Below are 24,564 nucleotides of genomic sequence, written 5' to 3' on the forward strand. Positions count from 1 at the left end.
GACAATGTTACAGACACTGACAAAAACAAACGGTGTGGAAGAAACTATCTAACAATCATAATTCACTTATTGAAAATCAATAAATGAATAAAATGACACATGAAATTCTCCAGAAAATTGAAGAGGGGTTTTAGTTTTTGAGAACTCGAAGTAAAGTTTGGGACAGAGAGAATTGGTTGTTTTCAATAAAGAGATGGAAAATGAATGTAAACTAGGAGATCAGGAATCCTTGTGATGATGTATGTAGAGAGGATAAACAGTAGATGTTATTAAATGTACTTAAATGATGGGTGAAAGGTAAGTAAAAATTGATGTTTTGCAACCGTGCATCCAAAATGGCTAATATTGGAGAAGTTAATAAAAAGTGGCGGAGTGTTATCTCAATATTTAAACAAGCATATCAAGCTCAAGTTCAAACGGTTTCAGGCTATGTCTACGGCTACAAAGACGCAACGCGTAAGCCCAGTGCTGCGCCTGCTTCGATAAATGTTTGGGAGCTTCCATTACTTGTCTTAAAGATTTGTCAATACATTTCGGTTTTATCGAACCTTCAAGGAGTGGATCGTCCTTCTTGTTCTACAGCTAATATTGGAGAAGGACATGAGTTTAGATTAAATAGATTATAAAATGTATCCAAGAAGGGCTAGATTACAAGTGAGGCGCTAAATATTGCTTGCATGCAAGCGATATTTACGCTCCACTGAGTAATACCAGTGTATACTAATGTGCGCTGGTATAACAAGTAAAGCTCAATGAGAATTCGAGCTCGCGTTCGCATAGCTAGGAAGCATTGCACTCACGAGAGCACACTTCCATAGGCTCCAATGGAAGCCTCCTTCTGATGCTGTCAAAGATGGCATCAGAACCTCGCGCAGCGAAAGTGTAAGTATCGCAGTGATGGCAGCAGTTTGTAAATATATATGTATATGACTATATACACATATTAACACAAATATATATGTATATAAGTATATACATATATATTTACAGGGAACACAGTTCCCATAGACCGCAATGTAAAGGCACTTTTAAGTGCCGTCTTTTTTTCTAACACACCACTCCCACTAACTTTAGACCCCAAAAACTGCTTACTGCAGTTGTTTTTTTATTTTAAAAAAAAAGCTTTTTTTTTTTTTTTTAAATAAAATGGCATTTGGGGCACTTTTAGAAAATTAACCAGAGATCAGATCTGAGCAATAACCAGCCACTTGTAATAGCTGGTTAATTTTCACACGCCCGCAAACGAGCGATAATTTAGTGCTCCACTTGTAATCTAGCCCAAAATGTTTGTGCTAGTGAAATGAGACAAATAATATATTCATGCAGAAGGTAAGGTACTTTAGTGGTAATAAACTGATGTGGGCTTGAAGTTGAATGAATAGAAAGATAATGAGATATGACGATTGGTATATGGGAGACCATAAGCATTCAGAGCATGAATGGTGACCAAGAAAAATAGCTGTTGCAAAGATAGCTGTGTTGCCAGATTGTATTCTTGTTTCATGAGAGCAAGTAGAAACCAAAACAGACAATAATGGTAGCATTTTTAAATAAACTGGATTAAATTAGGGGAAGCCTGGCCATTGTATCAGTCTGGATATTTTCTATTCCTTCATATAGCCATAAAAAATATTCTGGAGGCTAAGTCAAGCCTTTGATTCTGACCGGGCATAATGTGATTGACCCTCTGCCTTCTTGCAATAAAAGGCTGGGAATAAACAGAAGATGTAAGCTGTGAAAAACGTTATGACATGAACATGCGTGTTGTTACAGGTGGTGGGATGGAGAGTAATTTGTCATAAGTGTGTAAGGGGTGAATGTAGCTGATAATTGACAGAATGTTAATGATAACAATGCAGAGGGGCTGTGGTTTGTGGAATGCAGAAAGGAAATACAAAAAAGCAAGGTGCCACTAGCACAATCTCTTTAGCTTGATGCCATTAATGTTTTGCTGTCATAAGAGTAAATGTTTATTAAAAAAATAATTTATAGAATGTAATAAGGTTCATGTTTAATGTTTAAATCTTTTTAGCAATATCCAGACAAGATAGGGATGTATATAGATCAACAATGGCAAAGTATGAAAGGTTCTATTTAGTAATATTAGACCATTCATTCTGTTAAATATGGGCTTATATATAAAAAGTCATTGTAGATATGGGGTAATGCTTTATTTTAAATTGCCGTTTTTAATCTCAGCAATATGGTAAACGTATTTGTATATGTTTATTTCCTTGCACGTATGTCTCCGTGTGTGTTGTATGTAAAAGTCAGGATGTCGATAGCGATGTGTTTAGAGGCTGGTCATAATTACACGAGCTGATTGGCCGATGGCAAAACACATAGGACGGCCATGAGGATAACGGATTGGGCCTTGTCTATATGACGTTACCATCCTCAAGCCCATAAACAGAAGGCTGGCCTGGATTGTCTCAACGGATTGGCCAGGGATTAAACCAATCAGGAACCACCTTTAAGCATTTAAGGAGATGCTGTATTACATAGCGTATAACCATTTCCTCTTGAGAAAGTTTGGATAGGCTGAACGAAACGCGTTGGGGGCGGAGCTTGACGAGGCTCCTTTGGACAGCATCTATAACCCAAAAAGAGCTGGGTGACTGAACAGCTGAGGTGTGATTGAAACACCATTTCAATTTTAACTGGGACCTTTCCTTTCTTTCCCGAGACTGGGATACAGGCTTGTGATTATTATTTTCCTGTAAGTGTTTTTAACCGTTTATGCTGAATAAAACATAAAACATCTACCTTGATGGGGTTTTGCTCTTTGTTCTTTTTTGCTGCAGGATTATTAATAAAACAGTTGTGAATTTGAATCTACAGGGAGTGCAGAATTATTAGGCAAGTTGTATTTTTGAGGATTCATTTTATTATTGAACAACAACCATGTTCTCAATGAACCCAAAAAACTGATTAATATCAAAGCTGAATATTTTTGGAAGTAGTTTTTAGTTTGTTTTTAGTTTTAGCTATTTTAGGGGGATATCTGTGTGTGCAGGTGACTATTACTGTGCATAATTATTAGGCAACTTAACAAAAAACAAATATATACCCATTTCAATTATTTATTTTTACCAGTGAAACCAATATAACATCTCAACATTCACAAATATACATTTCTGACATTCAAAAACAAATCAGTGACCAATATAGTCACCTTTCTTTGCAAGGACACTCAAAAGCCTGCCATCCATGGATTCTGTCAGTGTTTTGATCTGTTCACCATCAACATTGCATGCAGCAGCAACCACAGCCTCCCAGACACTGTTCAGAGAGGTGTACTGTTTTCCCTCCTTGTAAATCTCACATTTGATGATGGACCACAGGTTCTCAATGGGGTTCAGATCAGGTGAACAAGGAGGCCATGTCATTAGATTTTCTTCTTTTATACCCTTTCTTGCCAGCCACGCTGTGAAGTACTTGGACGCGTGTGATGGAGCATTGTCCTGCATGAAAATCATGTTTTTCTTGAAGGATGCAGACTTCTTCCTGTACCACTGCTTGAAGAAGGTGTCTTCCAGAAACTGGCAGTAGGACTGGGAGTTGAGCTTGACTCCATCCTCAACCCGAAAAGGCCCCACAAGCTCATCTTTGATGATACCAGCCCAAACCAGTACTCCACCTCCACCTTGCTCGTGTCTGGTCAGACTGGAGCTCTCTGCCCTTTACCAATCCAGCCACGGGCCCATCCATCTGGCCCATCAAGACTCACTCTCATTTCATCAGTCCATAAAACCTTAGAAAAATCAGTCTTGAGATATTTCTTGGCCCAGTCTTGACGTTTCAGCTTGTGTGTCTTGTTCAGTGGTGGTCGTCTTTCAGCCTTTCTTACCTTGGCCATGTCTCTGAGTATTGCACACCTTGTGCTTTTGGGCACTCCAGTGATGTTGCAGCTCTGAAATATGGCCAAACTGGTGGCAAGTGGCATCTTGGCAGCTGCACGCTTGACTTTTCTCAGTTCATGGGCAGTTATTTTGCGCCTTGGTTTTTCCACACGCTTCTTGCGACCCTGTTGACTATTTTGAATGAAACGCTTGATTGTTCGATGATCACGCTTCAGAAGCTTTGCAATTTTAAGAGTGCTGCATCCCTCTGCAAGATATCTCACTATTTTTGACTTTTCTGAGCCTGTCAAGTCCTTCTTTTGACCCATTTTGCCAAAGGAAAGGAAGTTGCCTAATAATTATGCACACCTGATATAGGGTGTTGATGTCATTAGACCACACCCCTTCTCATTACAGAGATGCACATCACCTAATATGCTTAATTGGTAGTAGGCTTTCGAGCCTATACAGCTTGGAGTAAGACAACATGCATAAAGAGGATGATGTGGTCAAAATACTCATTTGCCTAATAATTCTGCACTCCCTGTAAATGTTTTTCATGCTATATTGTTTAGTTTTAAACAATAATAATAGTTGAAACTACTCAGTGTTTTGGTTAGATTGGTTATTGAAACTTATATTAGCACATACAGTCTGCTTTAAACACTGGCTTCCTGAAAATTAGATGTACATGAAACCTAAAATATAATTCTCCATAAAATGTTTAATTATGCCTAGTAAAAAGATATTGCAATATAGTATAATAATTTATTTTGCCTGATTTTCCTGTGATTTAACTATGAAAACAATAGTTTTTCTACTGTCACGAGAGAGGTTGGACTTCAGAGCCTCAACCCTGCAACATTTTACACAGTGATTTCTTAATCGGTACAGGAGTTTGTTTATCTCTGTCCCAAACTGGACACAGCAGAGGAGATAAGATAAAAAGCACATATTACGTTTTTCAAAGGGTTTTCCATAAAATTCACAACAATGCAAGTTTTACTAAGTTTTATATGCTTTTAAAATAATAACTTTGTGTGCAGATATGTTGCAAGGCTGCACTTTATTGCCTATATTTACTATGCATATAAAAATGAATTTAATGTTCGGGTAAACTAATTCCTTCTTATTAAATAACATCAATATACACTATAGACTATATGGATGAATAGTTTTAAAGAAGCCTGATAGTTTGGGAAATAAAATTTAAAATACAATTTACCAACTGACAATCAAAGAAAATAAAAATATAGATGTGGATTACAAAGGAAAAATATTAACTGCAATAATATGAAGTTTCTTTAATACCTCATGGATAATCCCCTTGACAGTGCATTAAAAACAAAGTATTGTAACTATGCCAAGAACTACAATTAATATTGATACCGTTGCTGGCTACCTTGAGATGTATACATTTGTACACATACTGGAAATGGCATTTTAACATTAAATCCACTGCTAAACTTTTTTTTTTTTTTACAAAGATCAAAAATACTGTATAAACACTGTAACTTTTTTTTTTATACAAAGATCAAAAATATAAACACCGTCACTCAGAGTAAAAAAAAAAGATAAATTGTTATGAAAAAAATCCACATACTGACAGGACATAATAAAAATCCCATAATATTCCTGTGTAAAAATATTGAACCAATCAGACAATAAACTACACAGTTATTAAAGGGACATGAAAAGTTAAAAAAACTTTACAGCAATCAAAAGAACATTATAATATATAAATGTCTAATTAATTAGAATTTTTAAAAGTAATTTTCTTGTAATATGCTACAGAAATTCCTTTCTTTTACAAACCCTTGTGTGACTCATTATACGAGTCCTATCATGGGGGTCTATCAGGGTAGGAATACGACGCTTGGTCTAGATAATACACATGCACAGTTAATTCTGCTGATGTAGCCACTTAGTCAACGTCACAATTACAGCGCCCTCAGAGGAGGCTAGATCGTCCTAATGTAAAACAGTGCGCATGCGAAAATGAATTAACATTACTGTGCATGCACTTGGGAACGATTATGGAACCTAATTGTATGCAAATATATAAACGGTGATTGGACACATAGAGGCCTATTTAGCAAAGGTCTATCGAACCTAATCCGACAGTGCGGATCAGGTTCGACAGACATTGCTGAATGCAAAGAGCAATACGCTCTCCGTATTCAGCATTGCACCAGCAGCTCTTGTGAGCTGCTGGTGCAACGCTGCCCCTTGTAGACTCGCCGCCAGCAGGGGGTGTCAATCAACCTGATTGTACTCGATCGGGTTGAATTGTGGCGATCTTTGTCCGCCTCATCAGAGAAGGGATACTCTTTATTTTGTTTCCATTTTCTGTAATTCCATTCTGAAATTGTGAATTTTTCAGTTCCTGTTAAAAACGGAAGTGCATAACACTGTTATATTCCACACAGCCATTGGCTGCATACTCTAGTGACCTATTTATAACCGTTGCTCCTAGGGAAGACTAACAAACTTAGACACATTTTCCTGCTGTCTATAGTTATTTGTACACTGCCTGGGATAAATTATTATAATACATTGCCATATCAGTGATACCCCCTGGCAGTAACAAATTACCTATTATTGTAGTGCTTTTTGATAGAAAACTATTTTTATCTGAGTTTCAGCTAGTTTTAATTGTATGTGTGTGTGTGCATGAGTATGAGTCCAGTCGGACTTTTATTTTTTTCTCCAATAAAGTTATCTTGTATAAATGAGTATGTTTGTGTGATTTGATCAATATATTTATCTATCTTTACTTGTCTGACCTTAATTATAAGTGGGCCTAAGTATTATACTAATCCAGTAACCTGCAGTCTTTCTTCTTGTGTTGCAAGTCTCTTTGCATACATTGTTGCATTTTAGCCAATCAGAGCTGTCTCTATGGTAAATTCACGTGCATGAGCTCAATGTTATCTATATGAAACACGTGAACTAATGCCTTCTAGTGGTGAAAAACTATCAAAATGCATTTAGATTAGAGGCGGCCTTCAAGGCCTAAGAAATTAGCATATGAACCTTCTAGGTTTAGCTTTCAACTAAGAATACCAAGAGAACAAAGCACAATTGGTGATAAAAGTAAATTGGAAAGTTGTTTAAAATTACATGCCCTATTTGAAACATGAAAGCTTTTTTTGGACTTGACTGTCCCTTTAAGAAAAGAAAAATGCTTGTATTTTTTATTTCTGTCAAAGAACTGTCCACTTTATTTGGGGGGTAAATGGGGCACATTTTTTTTCGTTAACGAGAGGTCGGACCTCTTGTTAATTGCACTAAGCACAAAGTAAAACAGCAAGCTTGTGGAAGCATTAACCAACAAATTGTAATGGCTGGTAATTTTACATGCACCCATAAACAGGCAAATTTGCCCCTTTATGGGCACATGTTAAAAAAATGCTCCACTTGTAATCTAGCCCTATATCTGAATCATAAATGAAAAAAAAAATTGTTTTTTATATCCCTTTAATAACTAACACTAGATTTTGATGTGGGAGATATCATTAAGTGAATGTTAGGATCAGAATAACCTTTTATGAGTAATTCACCTGTTATAAACATCTGGTTGAAACTGTTAACCCAAACATCAACCATGGTATATCCATAATATGAAAATAAAAAGAGCACAGCAGCATTGTTGCAAAGGAATCACAGGGCAAAACAAAGTAAAACAAGGTTTACCTTTATTGATACGTGTTAAAAAGGCTGATGTGGGATACAGTATCTTTTGAACACTATATAGATGCTAAACAAATCCCTTGAGGATTACGTATAAAGAAGTATCCATTATTTGATCTAGAACCACCTGAATTGATGGATGAGTGGAATGAGGCGCTCACAGTTTGTTCACTAACTTTAATGGACATTGTAAACAGGAGTAAGAACTTTAAGAGGGGCAAATTAAAGGAAGAGATAATAGCGGCAAAGAGTGACCTTAAAGCTTTGAAGTCTGATGAAAAGTATAAAGAATTTAAAACCGTTTTAAAAAATAAAATAAAAAAATCTGATGATGAATTGGCGAAAAGGAAAGGTACAAAATTCAGCCATAATCTGGAGGATTATGCCAATAATAAAGTATACAATTGGTCATTATTTCAACGCAGACCTAAGGCGAGGAACTTCAAGAAGGGTTCTGGCAAAAACAAGAAAATTAATCCTTCCAAGCAAGACAAAGTTAAAGATGATCAAGAAGGAGCCTTTAATACAGCCACCAAGTCCATTCTAAAGAAAAAGAGTGAAAGAAGAGTGGCGTTTTCGTCGACTGAAAATTCTGAACAAGAATCTAATATGTCTGATGACAGTGGAGCATCTGCCCCTCTCTCTGTATCTTCTTCCTCTTTGTCCTCTTCTTCTTTACTTTCTTCTTCTTCCTTTTCTTCTTCTTGTTCTTCAATTCCTTTACAGGTACCTGATGGTGTGGGTCAGAGCAGTTCTGAAGATGGTGAAGCAGCTGTTCGCCCGAAGGTTAAAGAGAACACTGTTGTCCCTTTAGGAAAAAGACCAGACGAGCTGGGAGAAGAACCAAGAAAATCTGGAAGAAGAGCCAAATCAAACAAGAAGGACTAACTGTTCTTAATTTGTCTAGCACTGTCTTAACTTTGGAACAAACTGCTTTATTGTCAAGAGGGTTGGGTTTTGCACCAACTAATACCTTTTCTGCATTCAAGACATTATTGGATGTAAATAAATTTGTCAGGAAGATGACTTTAAAAAGGTTTTTTTCGGTGCAAGATCACAGCATGAATGGTAATTATGTACATGATAATAAACAGGCAGTAGGTATAAACACTAATCAATTGTTGAACTTTGAAGACAACATTTTGTTGCAGGATTTAAGCGAGTTGGAGACTTAACATGGCTTACAGGATGCAGATATTCCTGCTCCTGTGAAACATTTGTCTCAGTTTTATCCCACACAATTTAGAGGACCAGAACTAAATATGTTCCAGAAAAGGGTTGAGAGAGAGATACTAGCGTTAGAGGACAGTGTTAGACAGAATAGGAAAACAGAGTTCAATTTAACATCAAAAGAAAGGGTTGCATTAACCTCTCTAGAGAAGAATGAAACAATCGTTATCCGTAACTCGGATAAAGGTGGAAACATTGTCGTTCTTGATAAGAGCGATTACATTTTGGAAAGCAACAGACAGTTGTGTGATCTAAAAACATATAGGAAGATAAGTTCAAATCCTACTTCTCTGTTTAAATTAAAATTGATGAAAATTTTGGAAAAAACTGTGGCTATTGGACTCCTCACCAGGGAGCAGGTTGAGATGCTAGTTCCTGAGAATCCGAGGATTCCAATTTTTCATTACTTACCTAAGACACATAAGAGTATGACCCAACCCCCGGGACGTCCCATTGTCTCGGGATTGGGTCTCTCTTTGAACCCACTTCAGAATGGATTCACTCAATTCTGTAACCCTTGGTGAGGAGTCTAAAAAGTTATTTAAGGGATTCTACACATCTTTTGCAATTATTAAAAATGTTCAAATGGGAGAAGGAGTACAAATGGGTAGTGGTGGAAGCCACTGCCCTGTATTCTAGTATCCCTCATCACATGGGTGTACAAGCCATAAAGTATTTTTTTGATGGTCATACCAGATTCTCAGAGGAGACCAAGTTAGTTTTGTGCGAGATAATTGATTTCTTGCTCAAACATAATTATTTTATGTTTAACAAGGAGTTCTACATGCAGATCTGCGGGACGGCCATGGGGGCTAAATTTGCCCCCTCGTTCGCAAATTTGTAAGTAGGATTCTGGGAGGATAGGTATTTGTATTGCCATGAGAACCCATTTAAAGATCAGATCATCTTTTTTATGCGTTTTATAGATGATCTGATATTTGTGATTAAAGAACCATTTGACTATAATGGCTTTCTTGCCTATTTAAGTCAAAACGAATTCAATCTTAACTTTGTAGGTGACACCTATGGAACAGTAGCTAATTTCCTGGATTTAACTTTGAGGGGAGATGAGGAACATGGAATAGTAGTAAGTGACACATATCGCAAGATAACCGCAGGTAATACTATACTACATGCGAAATCCTGTCATCCTCCTCACTTGGTGCACTCAATTCCAAGAGGTCAGCTAATGCGATTATGCAGGAATACTAATTCAGACGTTTTATTTGATGAACAAGCAATGGCATTAATTGAGCGACTCAAGTTGAGGGGATATAATGAATCATTACTCAATCAGAGTTACATTGAGGTGAGGTCCAAATCACAACATGAGTTGGTCCAGGGATCGGTTAAATGTGATGTTGTAACACAAGAAACAGTGTTTTTTTCTACAGAATATTCGAGCTAATATAATCAAATTTGCTCCATTCTGAAGAAAAATCTTCATTTATTCAATGAGAATGAGGTCCTGAGATCACTTATTGTAAATTGTAAATTTGTGCCGAAAAAACCTCCTACATTGTCCTCTAGATTGTCTCCTAGTCTTATTTGTTCTGAAGGTCAGGATAGAAGTGACTGGATTAGAAGGAAGGGGACATATAAGTGCGGTCATGGCCCTTGTGTCACTTGTAGTTTTATATGGGTAGGTAATGGTTTTAAGAGCACACAAACTGGTGATGAATTTTTACATAAATTCTATGCAAATTGCAGAACAACATTTATTGTATATCTACTTGAGTGCAAGCATTGTAATTTACAGTACACTGGCCAAACGACCAGAGAGCTAAGGTCCCGGATAAGAGAGCATGTAAGGGACACCAGGGAATATGTGAAAGAATCTGCATTGGCGAGACACTTTAATTTAGTGCATATGATGTTTTCAATATGAAAGTTCAAGTGATCGATCGCATCATGTTCCCACCCAGGGGAGGTGATAGGGGCAAATTATTGCAAAAACAAGAACTATATTGGATTTATAAACTCAGAACCATCACGCCCCTGGGTCTGAATCGTGAATGGGACATGAGTTATTTTGTTGAGTAATTCTTTTGTTAAGTGTAAATCATGGTCATTTTAGTTTGGTCCTGAAAATGTACATTATAACACTCATGGAACATAAATATGTTTTGCAGTGACAGAATATATGGTGTAAGTAGGTATCCTTTTTGAAAACAAAACCTTTTTGGAAATTTCTGCACATGTATTCTCTTTGATGGAGATAAACGTTATAATTGATATTTTACTTATTTGTTTATTAAAACATTATATCAATTCCCTTACAAAAAGGTTATTCTAAGGGTGATTTGTCTAACACCAAGGAGAATATACTATCTTTGATATATTGACACTCGGGGAATGTTGTCGTTTCTTATTCCCCTATTTTGTGGTGTCAAATTATGTGTTCATATTTAGGATATTTCAACTTTACAGATATACATATGTAGATCCTTTTGATATGTGTCATTAACTGTATATGGCTGGGTACTAAACCTATTATAAGAACACAAGTTTGTTTATTTATGTGTATAGGTTCAGTAACACTATCAGAGGTTAATACTTTATTGAATCTGTATCTCATTACATTTTTTTCACTAACATTGTGTATGCAATTCTGAACAGATTTAGTTTTTTTTGTTTGATATATAGATTTATACATATTTATATGTATATATATTTCTCCTACATTGGTGTGTCCGGTCCACGGCTTCATCCTTACTTGTGGGATATTCTCTTCCCCTACAGGAAATGGCAAAGAGAGCACACAGCAAAAGCTGTCCATATAGCCCCCCCTCTGGCTCCGCCCCCCAGTCATTCTCTTTGCCGCTCTGAACAAGTAGCATCTCCACGGGGATGGTAAAGAGTATGTTGTGTTAGTTGTAGTTTTATTTCTTCTATCAAGAGTTTGTTATTTTAAAATAGTGCCGGTTTGTACTATTTACTCTACAACAGAAAGTGATGAAGAGTTCTGTTAAAAGAGGAGTATGATTTTAGCACCAGTAACTAAAATCCATTGCTGATCCCACGCAGGACTGTTGAAACCAGAGAACTTCAGTTGGGGGGAACAGTTTGCAGACTTTTCTGCTCCAGGTATGACCAGTCTCTTTTCTAACAAGACATAGTAATGCTAGAAGACTGTCAGTTTTCCCTTATGGGATCGGTAAGCCATTTTCTTAGACTCATAACAGAATTAAGGCTTATAAAATGGGCTCTATGCTGGTTGACACTATTGTGGGCTAAATCGATTGGTTTATATCATATTTATATGACATTTGGAGTGTTTTGTGAATTTGGAAACACTTTTGGGAACGTTTTATTATGCCTGGCAGTTGTTTAGACGCCTAATCTAGTCAGGAAGGCCCCTTCACTCTGGTATGCAGAGGGAGGAGGCCTCATTTTCGCGCCTCAGTTGTGCAGTTACTTCTAGAGGCAGTGCATGCAGCTCCATGTGAGAGGGTCCTGTGGCTGAAAAACAGACTCAGGAAGGCTTATTTCTGTGGTGAATAACCCCTAAGGAAGGTAAAAGCCGCAGCAAAGTCTGTGGCAGGGACTGTAGTGTGTTTAAACCGGTAAGTTGAACAATTAGCTCCGGTTTGCTCATTTAAGGGTTTAGAGACTTGAAATTTGGTGTGCAATACTTTCAAAGCATTAAGACACTGTGGAGTAAATTTTGGAAAGATCGGATATTTCCTTCATAGTTTTTCAAACATTCAGAAATAAAGTGTGCTCTTTTTATTATTTAAAGAGACAGTAACGGTTTTGTTTAAAAACGTTTTTATTGCATTAATAGCCTGCCAAAATCTGTCTAACATGTCTGTACCTTCAGATAGCATATGTTCTGTGTGTATGGAGGCCAAGGTGGTTCCCCCTTTAAATGTATGTGCAAATTGTGCCATGGCGTCCAAACAAAGTAAGGACAGTACTGTCACATTTAATAAGGTTGCCCAAGATGATTCTTCAAATGAAGGTAGTGGGGATAGCTCATCATCCTCTCCTTCTGTGTCAACACCAGTTTTGCCTGCGCAGGCGATACCTAGTACATCTAGCGCGCCAATGCTTGTTACTATGCAGCAATTAACTGCAGTAATGGATAATTCTATAGCAAATCTTTTATCCAAACTGCCAGCATTTCCCAGAAAGCGTGATTGCTCAGTTTTAAATACAGAGGATGAGCAAGTTGGCGCTGACGATAATTTATCTGTTATACCCTCACATCAATCTGAATTGGCAGTGAGGGAGGGTCTGTCTGAGGGAGAAATTTCTGATTCAGGAAAAGTTTCTCAGCAGGCAGAACCTGATATCGTGGCATTTAAATTTAAGTTAGAACATCTCCGCGCCCTGCTTAAGGAGGTGCTAACTACTCTTGATGATTGTGACTCTTTGGTGATTCCAGAGAAGTTGTGCAAAATGGACAAATTCTTAGAGATCCCTGTGCACGCTGATGCCTTTCCGATACCCAAGAGGGTGGCGGACATAGTGACTAAGGAGTGGGAGAAGCCAGGTATACCTTTTGTTCCACCTCCTATATTTAAGAAAATGTTCCCCATTGTCGACCCCAGAAGGGACGCATGGCAAACGGTCCCTAAGGTTGAGGGGGCAGTTTCAACGTTAGCCAAGCGCACAACTATTCCTATTGAGGACAGTTGCGCTTTCAAAGATCCTATGGATAAAAAATTGGAAGGATTGCTTAAAAAGATATTTGTTCAGCAAGGTTTCCTTCTTTAACCAATTTCGTGCATTATTCCTGTCACCACGGCGGCATCTTTTTGGTTCGAGGAACTAGAAAATTCGCTCCAAAAGGAGACTCCATATGATGAAGTTATGGACAGAATTCACGCACTAAAGTTGGCTAATTCCTTTATTTTGGATGCCGCTTTTCAATTGGCTAAATTAGCGGCGAAAAATTCAGATTTTGCAAAATAGTGGCGCGCAGAGCGCTTTGGCTAAAATCTTGGTCGGCAGGTGTGTCGTCCAAAACAAAATTGCTTAATATTCCTTTCAAAGGTAAGACCCTTTTCGGGCCGGAATTGAAGGAGATTATTTCAGACATCACTGGGGGAAAGGGCCATGCCATCCCACAGGATAGGACTTTCAAGGCTAAGAACAAATCTAATTTTCGTTCCTTTTGCAATTTCAGGAACAGACCGACTCCTAACTCTGCAGCCTCTAGACAAGAGGGTAACACTTCCCAGCCTAAACCAGCATGGAAACCATTGCAAGGCTAGAACAAGGGTAAACAGGCCAAGAAGCCTGCTGCTGCTACCAAGACAGCATGAAGGGGTAGCCCCCGATCCGGGACCGGATCTAGTAGGGGGCAGACTTTCTCTCTTTGCTCAGGCTTGGGCAAGAGATGTTCCGGATCCCTGGGCAATAGAAATAGTCTCTCAGGGGTATCTTCTAGAGTTCAAGGAACTTCCTCCAAGGGGAAGGTTCCACATGTCTCGCTTATCTTCAGACCAGATAAAGAGACAGGCATTCTTACATTGCGTAGGAGACCTATTAAAGATGGGAGTGATACACCCAGTTCCAACAGCCGAACAAGGTCTGGGTTTTTACTCAAACCTGTTTGTAGTTCCCAAAAAAGAGGGAACTTTAAGGCCAATTCTGGATTTAAAAATTCTAAACAAATTCCTCAGAGTTCCATCATTCAAAATGGAAACCATTCGGACGATTTTACCAACAATCCAGGAGGGTCAATATATGACTACTGTGGACTTAAAGGATGCGTACCTGCATATTCCTATCCACAAAGATCATCATCAGTTCCTGAGGTTCGCCTTTCTGGACAAACATTACCAGTTTGTGGCTCTTCCATTCGGTTTAGCCACTGCTCCCAGAATTTTCACAAAGGTGCTAGGGTCCCTTCTAGCGGTTCTAAGGCCGAGGGGCATTGCTGTAGCACCTTACCTAGACGACATTCTAATCCAAGCGTCGTCCCTTTCCAAAGCAAGGGCTCATACAGACATTGTTTTAGCCTTTCTCAGGTCTCACTGGTGGAAGGTGAACATAGAAAAGAGTTCCCTGTCCCCGTCCACAAGGGTTCCTTTTCTGGGAACAATAATAGATTCTGTCGAAATGAAGATTTTTCTGACAGAGGTCAGAAAGTTAAAGCTTCTAAACGCTTGTCAAGTTCTTCAATCTATTCTTCAGCCTTCCATAGCTCAGTGCATGGAGGTAATAGGATTAATGGTTGCAGCAATGGACGTGGTTCCTTTTGCTCGAATTCATCTAAGACCATTACAACTGTGCATGCTCAAACAGTGGAATGGGGATTATGCAGACTTGTCTCCCCAGATTCAAGTAGACCAGGTAACCAGAGACTCACTCCGCTGGTGGTTGACTCAGGATCACCTGTCTCAGGGAATGAGTTTCCGCAGACCAGAGTGGGTCATTGTCACGACCGACGACAGTCTCTTAGGCTGGGGCGCAGTCTGGGACTCCCTCTATGGTCTCGGGAAGAGTCTCTTCTCCCGATAAACATTTTGGAACTGAGAGCGATATTCAATGCGCTCCTGGCTTGGCCTCAACTAGCGAAGGCCAGATTCATAAGATTTCAGTCGGACAACATGACGACTGTAGCGTACATCAATCATCAGGGGGGAACAAAGAGTTCCTTGGCGATGAGAGAGGTATCCAAGATTATCAAATGAGCGGAGGATCACTCCTGCCATCTATCTGCAATTCACATCCCAGGAGTAGACAACTGGGAGGCGGATTATTTGAGTCGTCAGACTTTCCATCCGGGGGAGAGGGAACTCCACACGGAGGTCTTTGCCCAGTTAACTCAACTATGGGGCATTCCAGATATGGATCTGATGGCGTCACGTCAGAACTCCAAGGTTCCTCGCTACGGGTCCAGATCAAGGGATCCCAAGGCGACGCTAGTGGATGCATTGGTGGTGCCTTGGACGTTCAATCTAGCTTATGTGTTTCCACCGTTCCCTCTCCTTCCCAGGCTTGTAGCCAGGATCAAACAGGAGAAGGCCTCAGTGATTCTAATAGCTCCTGCATGGCCACGCAGGACTTGGTATGCAGACCTGGTGAATATGTCATCAGCTCCACCATGGAAGCTACCTTTGAGACAGGATCTTCTAATACAAGGTCCATTCGAACATCCAAATCTAGTCTCTCTGCAACTGACTGCTTGGAAATTGAACGCTTGATTCTATCTAAGCGTGGGTTTTCAGATTCAGTTATAGATACTCTGGTTCAAGCCAGAAAACCTGTGACTAGGAAAATTTACCATAAGATATGGCAAAAATATATCTATTGGTGCGAATCCAAGGGATTCTCCTGGAGTAAAATTAAAATTCCTAGGATACTTTCCTTTCTCCAAGAGGGTTTGGATAAAGGTTTGTCAGCTAGTTCTCTAAAAGGACAGATATCTGCTCTGTCTGTTTTGTTGCACAAACGTCTGGCAGCCGTGCCAGATGTACAGGCGTTTGTACAGGCGTTAGTCAGAATCAAGCCTGTCTACAGACCTATGACTCCTCCATGGAGTCTAAATTTAGTTCTTTCAGTTCTTCAAGGGGTTCCGTTTGAACCCTTACATTCCATAGATATTAAGTTACTATCTTGGAAAGTTCTGTTTTTGGTTGCTATTTCTTCTGCTAGAAGAGTTTCTGAATTGTCTGCTTTGCAGTGTACTTCACCCTATCTGGTATTCCATACTGATAAGGTAGTTTTACGTACCAAGCCTGGTTTTTTTCCAAAAGTGGTTTCCAACAGGAATATTAACCAGGAAATAGTTCTTCCTTCTCTGTGTCTGAATCCAGTTTCGAAGAAGGAACGTTTGTTACACAACCTAGATGTGGTCCGTGCTTTAAAATTCTATTTAGAAGCAACAAAGGATTTCAGACAGACATCATCCTTGTTTGTCGCTTATTCTGGTAAGAGGAGAGGGCAGAAAGCTACTGCTACCTCTCTTTCCTTTTGGCTGAAAAGCATCATCCGATTGGCTTATGAGACTGCCGGACGGCAGCCTCCTGAACAAATTACAGCATACTCTACGAGAGCTGTGGCTTCCACATGGGCCTTCAAGAACGAGGCTTCTGTTGATCAGATCTGTAAGGCAGCGACTTGGTCTTCTCTGCATACTTTTGCCAAATTTTACAAATTCGATACTTATGCTTCTTCGGAGGCTGTTTTTGGGAGAAAGGTTTTGCAAGCTGTGGTGCCTTCCGTTTAGGTTACCTGACTTGTTCCCTCCCTTCATCCGTGTCCTAAAGCTTTGGTATTGGTTCCCACAAGTAAGGATGAAACCGTGGACCGGACACACCAATGTAGGAGAAAACAGAATTTATGTTTACCTGATAAATTTCTTTCTCCTACGGTGTGTCCGGTCCACGGCCCACCCTGGCTTTTAGTCAGGTTTAAAAATTTTATTTCTGTACACTACAGTCACCACGGCACCCTATAGTTTCTCCTTTTTCTCCTAACCGTCGGTCGAATGACTGGGGGGTGGAGCCAGAGGGGGGCTATATGGACAGCTTTTGCTGTGTGCTCTCTTTGCCATTTCCTGTAGGGGAAGAGAATATCCCACAAGTAAGGATGAAGCCGTGGATCGGACACACCGTAGGAGAAAGAAATTTATCAGGTAAACATAAATTCTGTTTTTTATAATAGTATGTTGAATTGTAATTTTATCTAATCACTTACAGGTGTATCTACCCCTTTAAATAGGGTGTGTTGACACCTAGCAAACTTACCCTATGATTAAGTGCTTAACTGAGCACGAAACTAGTCAGGGAGGTTGGTCTTGTGTACTTTTTTAACACGTATCAATAAAGGTAAACTTTGTTTTACTTTGTTTTGCCCTGTGATTCCTTTGCAACAGTGCTGCTGTGCTCTTTTTATTTTTTTATTTTTGTATTTATTTTTTGGCTACACTGGCCGTTCACATACAGCAAGCACCCCTTGTGAACTGCTCTCTACCTGGATCATTCCGCCCCTGCTCACGGATCCTGCCGGAACTACCGCATCTGCAGCGGCTTGGCCCTTTGTGTGAGTTTATATCCATAATATGCTCTAACCTCAGGTTTAGGAGACTTGCAGGTTGATTATACCAAAGGTATCACACTAAATATAAATATGGAACAATGAGGTTGAATATTATTGTCATTGCTAATTCACACACTGAACCGTAAACAAAATGTATGTTTTGATATGACTATTATAATAGCTCAACAGCTAGTTAATGGGTACACAGATAACTACAGTATATTTAACCCACTGAAGTCCTGGGCCAATGTCCAAATGAATTTCAGTTACATAAGGATCTAGAAAAGAAGATTAAATCAGTGTAAAAACATCTGCAAAATGAGCAACTGAGTCTGTGGACTTTCAAAACCACCACTACAGTTTCTGCCTAATTACCAAGGCTGCAGGGGTCTCAAGCATTGGATACCTTTCCAACACCCAAGGCCATGGCTGCTGCAATGCAACTTTTTCACAGTGAGCAACAGTGAAAATTGTAGAACTTAATTTTTGGGGAGGGCTAATTAGGGGGGTTAACAAAGGTGGTGAAGATAAAATATGGAGCCATTTGCAGCTCAATGGTGGGCTACACATGCTTTTAGAGATGCATAGCAACCACCAGCACCCCCATAGAACCACCACTGGTAAGCAAAAATCTCTGAGGCTACTGCCAAACTGGTCTGATTAGATATTCTTAAAGCTTGTCTCTTTCAGAATCTAGGAAGTTCTTGCAGCAATTCTGCCAGTGCTGCAATAATAGATGCTATCATAACTGGTGTTAAAGGGACATAAAACAAGTTGGGATAGAGACAAAATATAATAATATGTAGTTTAATTACTTTACCTGCAAATTTATACTGCAGTGCCTCGCCATTAACCCTTTCTTTTTAGTTTCTGAATGGTAAAGCTCTAACTCCCCCCACACATTTCCTTCTATGACTGTATCTATATCTATTGTTGTTTTGGTAGAATGCAAAAATGCATAGGGATTATCTGCTGGAGCATGCCTAGAAGCTATGAACTCAGTTGAATTACAATGCCTGTGTCTAAACACTGATAAGGGTGAGTGGAGTTTTCTGCTCCAGGCAGTTTAGCTATGTACAGTAATTCATTGTGCTTACTTTTGAAAATTATTTTAAAATACTTTCCAGCAATTTTAAACATTTTTTTATGCAAATTATTTTAAATTAATTAGCCCTTTTAGGATATGCACAGATCTCAACCTGTTTTATGTCCCTTTAAGAGTTAGAGTTAGGCAGTGTCTATTCTTCAGCCAGCAGCAGAATCGGCAGATATTTTTCTATGATATTTGTCATATTAACCATAATAGCAGCAGACTCAGAGGGAATCAAATTCTCTGTGTATACTATGATGGCAGATGTGAAAGCCAAATATCATGTATTATAAGGTTGGAGGAACAATCAAGACCAAGATATTCAGTAGACACTGACAACATCTCTATGAATAGTGATGTCGCTAACCCAAAATTTTGCGTTGGCGAACGCGAACTTCCGCAAAAGTCTGTGAACCGGCGAACCGGACAAACCGCTATAGACTTCAATAGGCAGGCGAATTTTAAAACCCACAGGGACTCTTTCTGGCCACAAAAGTGATGGAAAAGTTGTTTCAAGGGGACTAACACCTGGACTGTGGTATGCCGGAGGGGGATCCATGGCAAACTCCCATGGAAAATTACATAGTTGATGCAGAGTCTGGTTTTAATCCATAAAGGGCATAAATCACCTAACATTCCTAAATTGTTTGGAATAACGTGCTTTAAAACATCAGGTATGATGTATTGTTCAGGTAGTGTAAGGGTTTTTTTTTTTTAAATGTACACTACTGTTTTAGCAGATATGACTTGCACTGGTGTGATACTGTGCCCTGGCAGGACCTGGAACGCACACGTGTGAGGGAAACTGACTGCTATTATTTCACAATAAAAAGGTTTTTTTTTTTTAAATGTATGTACACTACTGTTTTAGCAGATATGACTTGCACTGGTGTCACACTGTGCCCTGGCAGGACCTGGAATGCACACGTGTGAAGGAAACTGACTGCTATTATTTCACAGTAAAAAAAGGATTTTTTTTTTTTTTTAAATGTACACTACTGTTTTAGCAGATATGACTTGCACTGGTGTTACACTGTGCCCTGGCAGGACCTGAAACACACACGTGTGAAGGAAACTGACTGCTATTATTTCAAATTAAAAAAAGTTTTTATTTTATTTTAAATGTACACTACTTTTTTTTTTTTAGCAGATATGACTTGCACTGGTGTCACACTGTGCCCTGGCAGGACCTCATATGCACACGTGTGAAGGAAAATGACTGCTATTATTTCAAATTAAAAAAAGTTTTTTTTTTTTTTTAAATGTACACTACTGTTTTAACAGATATGACTTGCACTGGTGTCACACTGTGCCCTGGCAGGACCTGAAACGCACATGTGTGAAGGAAACTGACTGCTATTATTTCAAATTAAAAACATAATTTATGCTTACCTGATAAATTTATTTCTCTTGTAGTGTATCCAGTCCACGGATCATCCATTACTTGTGGGATATTCTCCTTCCCAACAGGAAGTTGCAAGAGGATCACCCACAGCAGAGCTGCTATATAGCTCCTCCCCTCACTGCCATATCCAGTCATTTGACCGAAACAAGCCGGGAAAAGGAGAAACCATAGGGTGCAGTGGTGACTGTAGTTTAATTAAAATTTAGACCTGCCTGAAAAGGACAGGGCGGGCCATGGACTGGATACACTACAAGAGAAATAAATTTATCAGGTAAGCATAAATTATGTTTTCTCTTGTTAAGTGTATCCAGTCCACGGATCATCCATTACTTGTGGGATACCAATACCAAAGCTAAAGTACACGGATGATGGGAGGGACAAGGTAGGAACTTAAACGGAAGGAACCACTGCCTGTAGAACCTTTCTCCCAAAAACAGCCTCCGAAGAAGCAAAAGTATCAAATTTGTAAAATTTGGAAAAAGTATGAAGGGAAGACCAAGTTGCAGCCTTGCAAATCTGTTCAACAGAGGCCTCATTTTTAAAGGCCCAGGTGGAAGCCACATCTCTAGTAGAATGAGCTGTAATCCTTTCAGGAGGCTGCTGTCCAGCAGTCTCATAGGCTAAATGGATTATACTCCGAAGCCAAAAAGAAAGAGAGGTTGTCGAGGCCTTCTGACCTCTCCTCTGTCCAGAGTAAACAACAAACAGGTTAGATGTTTGGCGAAAATCTTTAGTAGCCTGTAAGTAAAACTTCAAGGCACGGACTACGTCTAGATTATGCAAAAGACGTTCCTTCTTTGAAGAAGGATTAGGACATAATGATGGAACAACAATCTCTTGATTGATATTCTTGTTAGAAACCACCTTAGGTAAAAACCCAGGTTTTGTACGCAGAACAACTTTATCTGAATGAAAGATCAGATAAGGAGAATCACAATGTAAGGCAGATAACTCCGAGACTCTTCAAGCCGAGGAAATAGCCATCAGAAAAAGAACTTTCCATGAAAGAAGTTTGATATCAATAGAATGAAGGGGTTCAAACGGAACCCCTTGAAGAACTTTAAGAACCAAGTTTAAGCTCCATGGAGGAGCAACAGGTTTAAACACAGGCTTAATTCTAACTAAAGCCTGACAAAATGCCTGAACGTCTGGAACTTCTGCCAGACGCTTGTGTAAAAGAATAGACAGAGCAGAAATCTGTCCCTTTAAAGAACTAGCTGATAATCCTTTGTCCAAACCCTCTTGGAGGAAGGACAATATCCTAGGAATCCTAACCCTACTCCATGAGTAATTCTTGGATTCACACCAATGAAGATATTTACGCCATATCTTGTGGTAAATTTTCCTGGTGACAGGCTTTCATGCCTGTATTAAGGTATCAATTACTGACTCGGAGAAGCCACGCTTTGATAGGATCAAGCATTCAATCTCCATGCAGTCAGTCTCAGAGAAAGTAGATTCGGATGATTGAAAGGACCTTGTATTAGAAGGTCTTGTTTCAGAGGCAGAGTCCATGATGGAAAAGATGACATGTCCACTAGGTCTGCATACCAGGTCCTGCGTGGCCACGCAGGCACTATCAATATCACTAATGCTCTTTCCTGTTTGATTTTGGCAATCAGACGAGGGAGCAGAGGAAACGGTGGAAACACATAAGCCAGGTTGAAGAACCAAGGTACTGCTAGAGCATCTATCAGTGCCGCTTCTGGGTCCCTGGACCTGGATCCGTAACAAGGAAGCTTGGCGTTCTGGCGAGACACCATGAGATCCAATTCTGGTTTGCCCCAACGGAGAACCAATTGAGCAAACACCTCCGGATGGAGTTCCCATTCCCCTGGATGAAAAGTCTGACGACTTAGAAAATCCGCCTCCCAGTTCTTTACACCTGGGATATGGATCGCTGACAGGTGGCAAGAGTGAGTCTCTGCCCAGCGAATTATCTTGGAGACTTCTGACATCGCTAGGGAACTCCTGGTTCCCCCTTGATGGTTGATGTAAGCCACAGTCGTGATGTTGTCCGACTGAAATCTGATGAACCTCAGTGTTGCTAGCTGAGGCCAAGCCAGAAGAGCATTGAATATTGCTCTTAACTCCAGAATATTTATTGGGAGGAGTTTCTCCTCCTGAGTCCATGAACCCTGAGCCTTCAGGGAGTTCCAGACTGCACCCCAACCTAGAAGGCTGGCATCTGTTGTTACAATTGTCCAATCTGGTCTGCGACAGGTCATACCCTTGGACAGATGGGCCCGAGATAACCACCAGAGAAGAGAATCTCTGGTTTCCTGATCCAGATTTAGTAGAGGGGACAAATCTGTGTAATCCCCATTCCACTGACTGAGCATGCATAATTGCAGCGGTCTGAGATGCAGGCGCGCGAATGGCACTATGTCCATTGCCGCTACCATTAAGCCGATTACTTCCATGCACTGAGCCACCGTGGGGCGCGGAATAAAGTGAAGAACACGGCAAGCATTTAGAAGTTTTGATAACATGGACTCCGTCAGGTAAATTTTCATTTCTACAGAATCTATTAGAGTCCCTAGGAAGGAAACCCTCGTGAGAGGAGATAGAGAACTCTTTTCTTCGTTCACTTTCCACCCATGCGACCTCAGGAATGCCAGAACTATCTCTGTATGAGATTTGGCAATTTGAAAGCTTGACGCCTGTATCAGGATATCGTCCAGGTAAGGAGCCACCGCTATGCCTCGCGGTCTTAGGACCGCCAGAAGTGAGCCCAGAACCTTTGTAAAAATTCTTGGGGCTGTAGCCAACCCGAATGGAAGAGCTACAAATTGGTAATGCCTGTCTAGAAAGGCAAACCTCAGGAACTGATGATGATTCTTGTGAATCGGAATGTGAAGGTAGGCATCCTTTAAGTCCACTGTGGTCATGTACTGACCCTCTTGGATCATGGGTAAAATGGTTCGAATAGTTTCCATCTTGAAAGACGGAACTCTGAGGAATTTGTTTAGGATCTTTAAATCCAAAATTGGTCTGAAGGTTCCCTCTTTTTTGGGAACCACAAACAGATTTGAATAAAACCCCTGTCCTTGTTCCGTCCGCGGAACTGGATGGATCACTCCCATTAAAAGGAGATCTTGTACGCAGCTTAGGAATGCCTCTTTCTTTATCTGGTTTGCAGATAATCTTGAAAGGTGAAATCTCCCTTGTGGAGGAGAAGCTTTGAAGTCCAGAAGATATCCCTGAGATATGATCTCCAACGCCCAGGGATCCTGAACATCTCTTGCCCACGCCTGGGCGAAGAGAGAGAGTCTGCCCCCTACTAGATCCGTTGTCGCATATGGGGCCGCTCCTTCATGCTGTCTTAGAGGCAGCAGCAGGCTTTCTGGCCTGCTTGCCCTTGTTCCAGGACTGGTTAGGTTTACAGGCCTGCTTGGATTGAGCAAAAGTTTCCTCTTGTTTTGAAGCAGAGGAAGTTGATGCTGCACCTGCCTTGAAATTTCGAAAGGCACGGAAATTAGACTGTTTGGCCTTTGATTTGGCCCTGTCCTAAGGAAGGGTATGACCCTTACCTCCAGTAATGTCAGCAATAATTTCTTTCAAACCAGGCCCGAATAAGGTCTGCCCCTTGAAAGGAATGTTGAGTAATTTAGACTTTGAAGTCACATCAGCTGACCAGGATTTGAGCCATAGCGCCCTACGCGCCTGGATGGCGAATCCGGAATTCTTAGCCGTTAGTTTAGTCAAATGAACAATGGCATCAGAAACAAATGAGTTAGCTAGCTTAAGAGTTCTAAGCTTGTCAACAATTTCAGTCAATGGAGCTGTATGGATGGCCTCTTTCAGGGCCTCAAACCAGAATGCCGCCGCAGCAGTGACAGGCGCAATGCATGCAAGGGGCTGTAAAATAAAACCTTGTTGAATAAACATTTTCTTAAGGTAACCCTCTAATTTTTTTATCCATTGGATCTGAAAAAGCACAACTGTCCTCAACCGGGATAGTGGTACTCTTTGCTAAAGTAGAAACTGCTCCCTCCACCTTAGGGACAGTCTGCCATAAGTCCCGTGTAGTGGCATCTATTGGAAACATTTTTCTAAATATAGGAGGTGGGGAAAAGGGCACATCGGGCCTATCCCTCTCCTTACTAATAATTACTGTAAGCCTTTTAGGTATTGGAAAAACATCAGTACTCACCGGCACTGCATAGTATTTATCCAGCCTACACAATTTATCTGGCACTGCAATTGTGTCACAGTCATTCAGAGCAGCTAATACCTCCCCAAGCAATACACGGAGGTTCTCAAGCTTAAATTTAAAATTAGAAATCTCTGAATCAGGTCTCCCC

The sequence above is a fragment of the Bombina bombina genome, chromosome 1, assembly GCF_027579735.1.
Source record: "Bombina bombina isolate aBomBom1 chromosome 1, aBomBom1.pri, whole genome shotgun sequence".
NCBI classification, from domain to species: Eukaryota; Metazoa; Chordata; class Amphibia; order Anura; family Bombinatoridae; genus Bombina; species Bombina bombina.